This window comes from Halyomorpha halys, unplaced genomic scaffold (assembly GCF_000696795.3).
Source record: "Halyomorpha halys isolate HHAL.00 unplaced genomic scaffold, Hhal_1.1 Scaffold216.1, whole genome shotgun sequence".
Lineage (NCBI taxonomy): Eukaryota > Metazoa > Arthropoda > Insecta > Hemiptera > Pentatomidae > Halyomorpha > Halyomorpha halys.
Genome location: NW_027114440.1, coordinates 1,395,395 through 1,403,849, shown reverse-complemented (window position 1 = coordinate 1,403,849; position 8,455 = coordinate 1,395,395). Strand labels below are relative to the sequence as shown.

The 8,455-nt window shown below is 27.3% G+C and overlaps 1 long non-coding RNA gene across 1 annotated transcript in view; it reads right to left on the bottom strand.

Moving 5' to 3' along the window:
* LOC106679736 (uncharacterized) overlaps positions 1 to 7,917 on the bottom strand; it is a 9,750-nt gene extending 1,833 nt beyond the window's left edge. Inside the window, exon 1 of the long non-coding RNA XR_001343020.3 lies at positions 7,672 to 7,917. This is a non-coding gene — a long non-coding RNA (uncharacterized lncRNA). The remainder of the gene's footprint in view (positions 1 to 7,671) is intronic.
* Between the last annotated feature and the right edge of the window lie 538 nt (positions 7,918 to 8,455).

The window sequence follows — 8,455 nt, the reverse complement described above, 5'->3', positions numbered from 1 at the left end:
TATATATAAAACTTAAAGGTACTGGTACTGGTAAACCTAGTTTGACAAAACCACATTTATACAAACTTGTCAGTGTAAAAGACACCTGTTTTCAAATAAGTTTTATTGCTAAATATTTACCTGTTGTATTTTGTGTACAGTGATAAATGTCAATAAATAAATAAAAAATAATTTGAAAACTAAAAATTACATTATTCCATTTCTAGAAGTTTAATCTATGGATCATGATAGATCGAATTTAAGAACTTATAAGGAACTAGTGAATTAGCGTTTTATTATAAATCACATAAATTTTCCAAATAAATATCAATAATGATATGAAAACCAAATAATCGTCCAGCGTTACAGGGATTACTTTTCTAAATTTAAAACATATAATTTATTGTTTAACATAAAATAAAAAATGTATTAGATTAAGTAAAACTGAATATAAATGAAATAAAAGTGTATTAGTTCTTATTTAAGAACTAAATAACAATAAATAAATAATAAATATTCCCATGTTTCGCTTTTAGTAATATTTTTTTTTTTTATCATTTCGGTAACTTCTGTTTTCCCTAGCTGAAGTGAGAAACGTAAATCCTGATTTCACTAACTCCTGTTAAGTCAATTTTCGATTACAAGACACCTTATATTTCACTAGTAAACTCTGAGATTTTAGTTTAAATGTCGTATGACAACTGATTTAAAAATATTTTTTAAAAAAACATGAAGAACATAGCGATATAAAATTTTTTTTTTACTTTAACGATTTGTTTACGTGAAGGAAAGCAGTGAAATGTCCTCTATCACACTCTACTCCAACCGTCCGCCGAGAGATATTTTTTCTAAGCAAGAAGGATTATGTGTAGGGTGAATTTGATTTTAATGAAACTATGTGATGTGATGGTGTGACCCTGAGTAAAGACAATGTAAAGTAAATGTTATGACCCTGGGGAAAAAAAAATCCGCTTATGAGGGAAGTCCGTTGTTAGAAATGTCCGTTAGGAAAAGTTATGCAGCTTTACCTTAAACTAACATGTTAAAAATGTTATTGTAATATTATGTAAATGTTGCGTCATTCTTCCAATTAATAATCCCAAGTAGCATTTCACGATTTTGAATATAATGCATTCTTTATACACCTGTTTTATTTGAGCATAAGATTTTTTATTATTGCTCTTTACATTATCACGATTCAATTTACATATGAATTACGTTAACACTGAGGTGGAATTTCCTCAGTAAGGGTCATTTATTGTGATTGCTAAAATGAAAGACGTTTGGGATTTCCTGAACCACAAGCACTGAATGCCTTTATGATATAACCGACCTCAGGTATTAGATAATTGATCAACAACTATGCAGGATGTACGTTGTCAGTGAAGGAGTGTCAGAAATTGAATTCACTCTCCTGTGTTCACAAAAAAGTGCCATGTTAACTCTATTGCACTGTTTTCTACATATATTTAAAAAAAAAAAATTATTGTCATATTAAAACATCGATTTGTAATTTTTTATTTTTTAGAATTTGAATTAGAGTAGCACTAGAGAGACGGAGGGAAAAACACTTTATTAAAAATATTGTGCTGCCCAAATTCATTGGGTTGCCTCATTCTCAGCAAACATATGTCAAAAGTATAAAAATTATATAAACATTTCAAATATAATAAAAATAAATTATACATACATAAAACCCACCATGGACGTCCCCATTTACAATCTATTATTATTTAAAAACAACACTCTAACACATGCATACAAAAACTAAAATAAAATAAATAAGCATATTATGCTAAAAGTAATAAATATAAAATTAATAATTATAAAAACATGCCAAATATATAAATAATATGAAAGTAATCAAAGATATAACAGTAATAAACATATAAATAATGCATTAAAAAAAAGGCTAAAAAATAATGAGTGAAAAAGATAAAAAGAAAAATGAGAGAGACAACATCATACAAAGTAAACCCTGTACACTCAAACACCTTTTTCAATTTATTATAACAGTCGTTGATTAGACTAATTCTTCTAATGAGTAAAATTCGAGCTGGAGAGTAGGTCAATAACTAGTCGCTCTCATATTCTTTACTTGGGTTAATCTAATAAGCAATTTATGTGAATGGTTTAATGTACTTTTATGATACACATACACATCAGTGTGATATTCTTTCTATACCTAGGAATTTTATTAATTTTATCTTCCTTATTTATTTTTTGTTTAAAATTTGTCGTATTATATGAGGTATTTTTATGAATTTATATTTTTAAATCGTACTTTTTTTTTTTCTAATAAAGATATTAAATTTGTCACTTAAACATTTCTTGTTAACAACATTAGAATGAATGAAAACTCATCTTCTGATGGTATTAACACATTTGAATTTTGTCTAATTACACCCCAGTAATGAAGGTTTTAGGTTGATCTAGGAAAAGTTGTAAACACATTAACTCTTTCCGGCTAGTAAGATATTCTATTTTGTATTTATTGGGGATTTGCATATAAGGGTTTTTTTTTTTTTTTTTTGGAGTTTCCAATCAAATTGTGAAATACGTTTATTTAATCAATTTTTCAAAAGTTATTTTTTTCTAAATTTATTAAATTGTCTGCACATATTTTTACTTTTCTCACACTTTTTTAAAAATTAATTAAGATGTCATATATGCTCATTTAGGCACCTATTAGAGACATGGGCTCTAATAGAAATACTTCACTAAATAGAAAGCAGATTCTTCAAATTTTAACGGAAAGTCCTCCGTGCAATTAAAGGAGCTGTTTAGGATCTGAGCACATGGAGGAGAAGAACTAACAATGAACTGCTTGCAGACCCTGGTCAGTCAAAATCTCATGATATGGGATATGAAGCTCGAAGCAATCCATCAGGACACCCCCAAACAACATAAGGAGTATTCATAATATTGTGTTAAATTTAAAATGTTTTACCATGTTAAATTTTATAAGTATAGCATTGTGAGCAGCCCTATTTAAAGTAATATTAACTAATAAATGTATAAGAGCGCCTAGCGGATTTTTTTAGCAACTTGTTTAGTAACCTTTTTTTATAAACTACCCACTACTATTTTTATAAAAAGTCCAAAACACAAGACAAACGACAAAAAAAAAACACAAACTACGAGTAAGTTACCTAACACCACAACAAATAAAACTGTGACAAGCTCAGCTGGTCTGTTTCGTGACGTCATTCTCCATTTAACAGACCTAGTAACAGACTCTCGGTCATGTTACATGTTATATCGTTTTAACTATAATATATAACTACTGAAATATTTCTCCATTTAACATAAGTTTTTCCATTTAACACGCTTTAACATGTTAAACTAAAGATCATGAATACCCCTAATGAATGCCAGTATAGTAGGCAACAGACCACGTGGGAGGATAAAAGAAAAGCACTAGATGAAGGCTGGCGTGGAGAAGGTGGGTTCGAGCAGCCAACGATCTAGGTCTGTAGAGAAAAAAATAAATAAATAAAAAATCTGCTCATTTAATAACACGGGTATATAAAATGAAAAAAATTGAATTTTTTTGTCTGAAAAAGAGAATTTGTTTGTATATGTTCATAGATCATCTATAAACCTTTTTTAATTGCGTATACATAGGCCAAATACATATGGTTTGTACTGTTTAAATTTGTTTTCTCATTCTAATGATGCCAATAAAGAATTCATATGAAGTAAAGCTAGTAGATTAGGAGGCAATTAATCAAAAATCCAATATATTTAAATAATTATACATACATTGTCTCATGTTTTAAATTTACATTGACGTAGAAGAGTTCGATTTGATATATTTTAATGTCCTTTTGATATTATAAAATTTTAAGATGATGTATAATACTCTAGGTGCTGGTTTTAGTAAAGTTTAGTACTTCTGTTACAATGAAAGATTTTTTTTTTTATTTTCATGACTTTGAGAAAAATCTGTTAGCAATGAAAAAAAATCATTTTCGATGTGAACCTAAAGATTTGCTGCCAAAATCATAAAATCAAATTTTTAGTAGTAAACCTGTTTAGTCGCCGATCAAAAATCTTTCTAATTATATATGGATATTCTTATTATTATAAAAATCTAATCTTTGAAAAAAATAAAGTATCTATTTCCATCTTTATTTCAGTTATTTGAGTAATATTATATCTAACTACGCATTTTTTTTTTTTTAAGTTAGTCTTTAGTATTGAAAGTCACAGTTTCACTACAATCATTAAAACCCATCATATCAATTTGCCTATAATTTTCTGGGATTTTCCCTTTTGTTAAAGATGGTAATCACAAAAGGAACTATGCCGTGGGAAATAGTCAAGTGAAATCGCAAGAATTGCTTTAGATTTCTCCTTTGGGCCAAGTCCTTTCATATCAAGTTTTCACAAAGATCTTTCCATTACTGCCTTATGTTAATTCCTGATTAATAAATGAATGAAAGTTATATCCTAAGACCTTTAAATTTATTTCATTATCTGTACCACTGTCAAGATGTAATGATTGTGCTAGTAGGAGACGTATTCGTCAAAACAATGCATATTGAAATTTTCCAATGACAATGATCATAAAAATATATTTCCTTCACATACTAGAAACTCCTCACCAGATTAAAGATTCTAATCGCATTTTTTTTCTTATTTCGCTTCATAGGAAAATTCAAACATGTGTTACACTGCATACAAGATAGATTGTGATGATTGTGAAAAAATATATATTGGAAAGATATCCAAAAAACTATAAACCTTAAACTATAAAACCTTAATATTGTCCGAACAACTATAAATCAAAATATTTTAGCAGATATCATGAAAACTATTATTCCTACGAAGGTAAAGGTCATAAACTTATTTATAGTTTATTAAACTAGCTGTAATTTGAGTGCTAATAGACACCTGCACGTATCATAGTTCCTGATATATAGATTTCTCAAAATAAATTAGCTAACTACTAATCTTTCAGAAGATTTTTAAGAAATTTTGCTTTTTAAAAAGCTATATTTTGAGATATATTGGACGTAAATAGCTCGTTTAGGGCTAATATTTCAGCAAATTTACTCTTCTTTAAATAATGTTCTCTTAGAGTTTCTAGTATTGTTGGTAGTTATTAAGATATAGAGCTCTTAATGAAAAATGAATGTTTTTACTATATCTGGCAGACTCATCAATTTTGACTAGTAATTATACATAGTTTTCATTGAAGTAATCAAAAATTGGGGTGGGATAACTGCCTTTTTTTCTTCTCGGCTCTTGTACTTTATGCAACCCGAAATCGTATCCCGTGAATTAAGCGCAATAAATCAAACATGAGCTAATCAATAATTTTAACTAATAGAGGTCTATCTTTCATTCTTATTATGAACATTATAAAGAATGTATTATGTCCCAGTCTATTTTAGCTACTTCATGGAGAACACTGTTTTGATCTGCATATAAACTCTTTTATAGGGATATAATTTTGAAATTGTAGGATTTAGTGATAACGAGTACTGGGCCCACCACTCTATCAATTACTCCTCAACTTTTTTAATATTGATATGTTATCGCTATTTAGCGTTATATTGATATTGGAGAGCCATGGGTCCTAAAACTTTGAAGTTGCCCCAATCAATGCCTAAGAAGTTTGAAACAATAATAAAAAAAAATTTGTACAAAATACTATATAGAAGAATTTATTACCGTAATTGAAAAAAATATATAGTTCTCTTAATTAAATAAAATAATATCAGAGTTTTAAAAGAAAATAAGGTCTAATTATAAAAAATATTAACAATTCCTATTTAGCTGAGCAAGATATGGTTAATAAGGAAAGAAATTGAATAATGAATGAATATTAGTCTTCAAATTGAATAATTATCAGTTAGTTGAACGATTATTTATGCAATCTTTAATTTGGAAGACCAAAATTTCAGGGATTAGTTTTAAATAAAAAATATCGTTCGTTGATCGTATTATCTTTTAAAGACCATATTTTCGAATCTTCTTTGTTCCTGGTTATTGGAAAACATTGTTAATTAATTAGGTGACCAATGTGTATTTATTTTATTGTTGCGTAATTTAATTTTCTTTGTTTTGTACGAAAATTTATTTTTCATTTATTTATTATTTGATCAGTTTTATTTTATAATATTTTTTATACATATCCATATTTTTATTTATACATATCATGATAGTCTTTTCTTATTCTTATATATTTTATCAGCCTATGATGGAACCAAATTTATGCTTCAATAATGACAAAGTTAATAAATTGACATAATTAAATAATGATTATTATTAGTTTATAGTTTATTATATTAATATAATATATATTAATGATTTGTTTGAGGGTGGGAAATTTCAATTAAATCACAAATTTCATATAAAGGAGACATTTTAAAAAAAATCATATTATTTACTTATAATACGATTACATGTAACTCTAATATTTGTTCCAAAATACCTTATAATTAATTTTTCACATTAATTAAATTTTTGTTTTACCATTGCAGGCTAATTGTCCAAGTCAATCGTATAATTATTGAAAATTTCATAATTTTTCAGTACTGATATGCCAATTTTGTTAGGTGTATGTATATAGGAAACAATTTCTTATTAAAATTGTAATTTTTTAAAAAAAAAGTATAGAGTTACCAAAGTAAAAAATAGAGATTTATTTTTAAGAATAATTTAAATGCCCCTTTAGATGTAGGTATTTATATATTATTTTATTTAGTTTTAACTTCATTTATTCGTTTTTAACTTATTTATTTATTTTTAACTTATTTATTTACTTTCATTTATTTATCTGCTCCTAACTTATTTATTCATTTTAAAGTTATTTATTAGTTCTTATTTGTTTTTAACTTTACTACCCCTATATATTTCTTTTTATTTTAATTTATTTCTACATTTTTGTTTATTCATAACCTTGTTTTCTTAGCATTTATTATTTCTTTTTTATGTGTGCATACATCTAATGGCAACATTGGATTAGACTATAAATTTAAATTCAATTTGTATAACTATAACATTGAATATTTCTGATGAATAATTATAAAAGACAGACGTGAGATATGAGTCTGAAATATTGATATAGTTAAGAACAATTCAAGAAGACAATAGAAAACGGAAAATTTGATATAACTTAAAATTTGTTGTAAAAAAAAAATTATAGCTTTATATTGTATTATTTAGTTATTATAGAGAAAAAAATATTGTATTTTTATTAATAACTTCATGTTTATACACATATTTTATCTAAAAACAGATAGATAAATATGCTGTGTCTTGTAGTAACCCAATATATTGTTTCAGCATTACCGGTTAATTAAAGGATTTCTCTCCCTGTTTACTTCTAGTTAGCCTTAAATTGTGATAGTTCTCAGAAGTTAAAAATGGAGTTTTTTCATTCTAAAATTGGAATTAAACATTTTTTTTATTATTTTCCTAATATAAAAATCCTTTTGTTCACATGTTTATAATACAATACCATCCATTCCCGTTTCCAATTTTAAATTATTTGAAAACCTTAGAAAAAAATTACACTAATTAATTATTTAATTTACTTTTTGAATTGGAAATTTAACTTAAATGAACTTTTTCAGGTTTGAAATTTAAATCGTTTTCATAAATTTATAAAACATTTATATTAATTTATTTTTAATATTATTATTTATTTATTCTTAATATGTTCTTGATATAACTCACCCGATCGCCCAGGATTGGAGAACACAAGCCTGCAAATTCCTCCAATCCTCTGCTGACCGTCAGGACAAGGCTTCAAGGGGACCTTGATGATGTTGCGGTCACCGAGATCTTCGTCTGGAAACACGATCACATCCGTGCTGTTCTTATCCTCCTGGACAGCTGCCACGAAGTAGATGACCGAGAGGAGGCCTACTGCCTTCAGCAACGGCATCTGGTATACTGGCGAGCAGGTAGAGAAACGTTCAAGGACACAGGCAAGCCGTTTATATATGCAGCTCTAGGATAGCGGAATCTTGTACTGGGGGCCTTTCTATCTCTTGGCTCTGGCTTTTTCTCTGGCATGGCAAAAATGGGATTTAAAAATATATTGTACCTCAACTTCTAATATTTGAACTTATTGTTTTTATAAGATGTGGAGCTATCTTCTATGTCAACTCAGAGTATAGCAATAAAGGACTTATAAAAAAAAAATTAAAAAATAGTTGCTTGCAGAGCTCCAACCATTGACGTCTTAGTTTTCTCCTCTTTTTGTTTAAAAATTATGAATGAAGTGAATCTATTGTTCCCTAAAACCTAAAAAAAAAAATAAAAAATATAATAGTAAAATTTAAGGGGATAGGAGGAAATAGTTGAAACCCTCTATTATCTGTAGAAGATGACATTTTTTGTTTATTCCATAGGATGGAATTTCGACTTGAATTAACCTTCACTTTTATGAAATTGTTAAATACTAAAATTCAGCTCAAAGGATAGCTGGAGGTGACTGCATGTAGAGGGAAATATA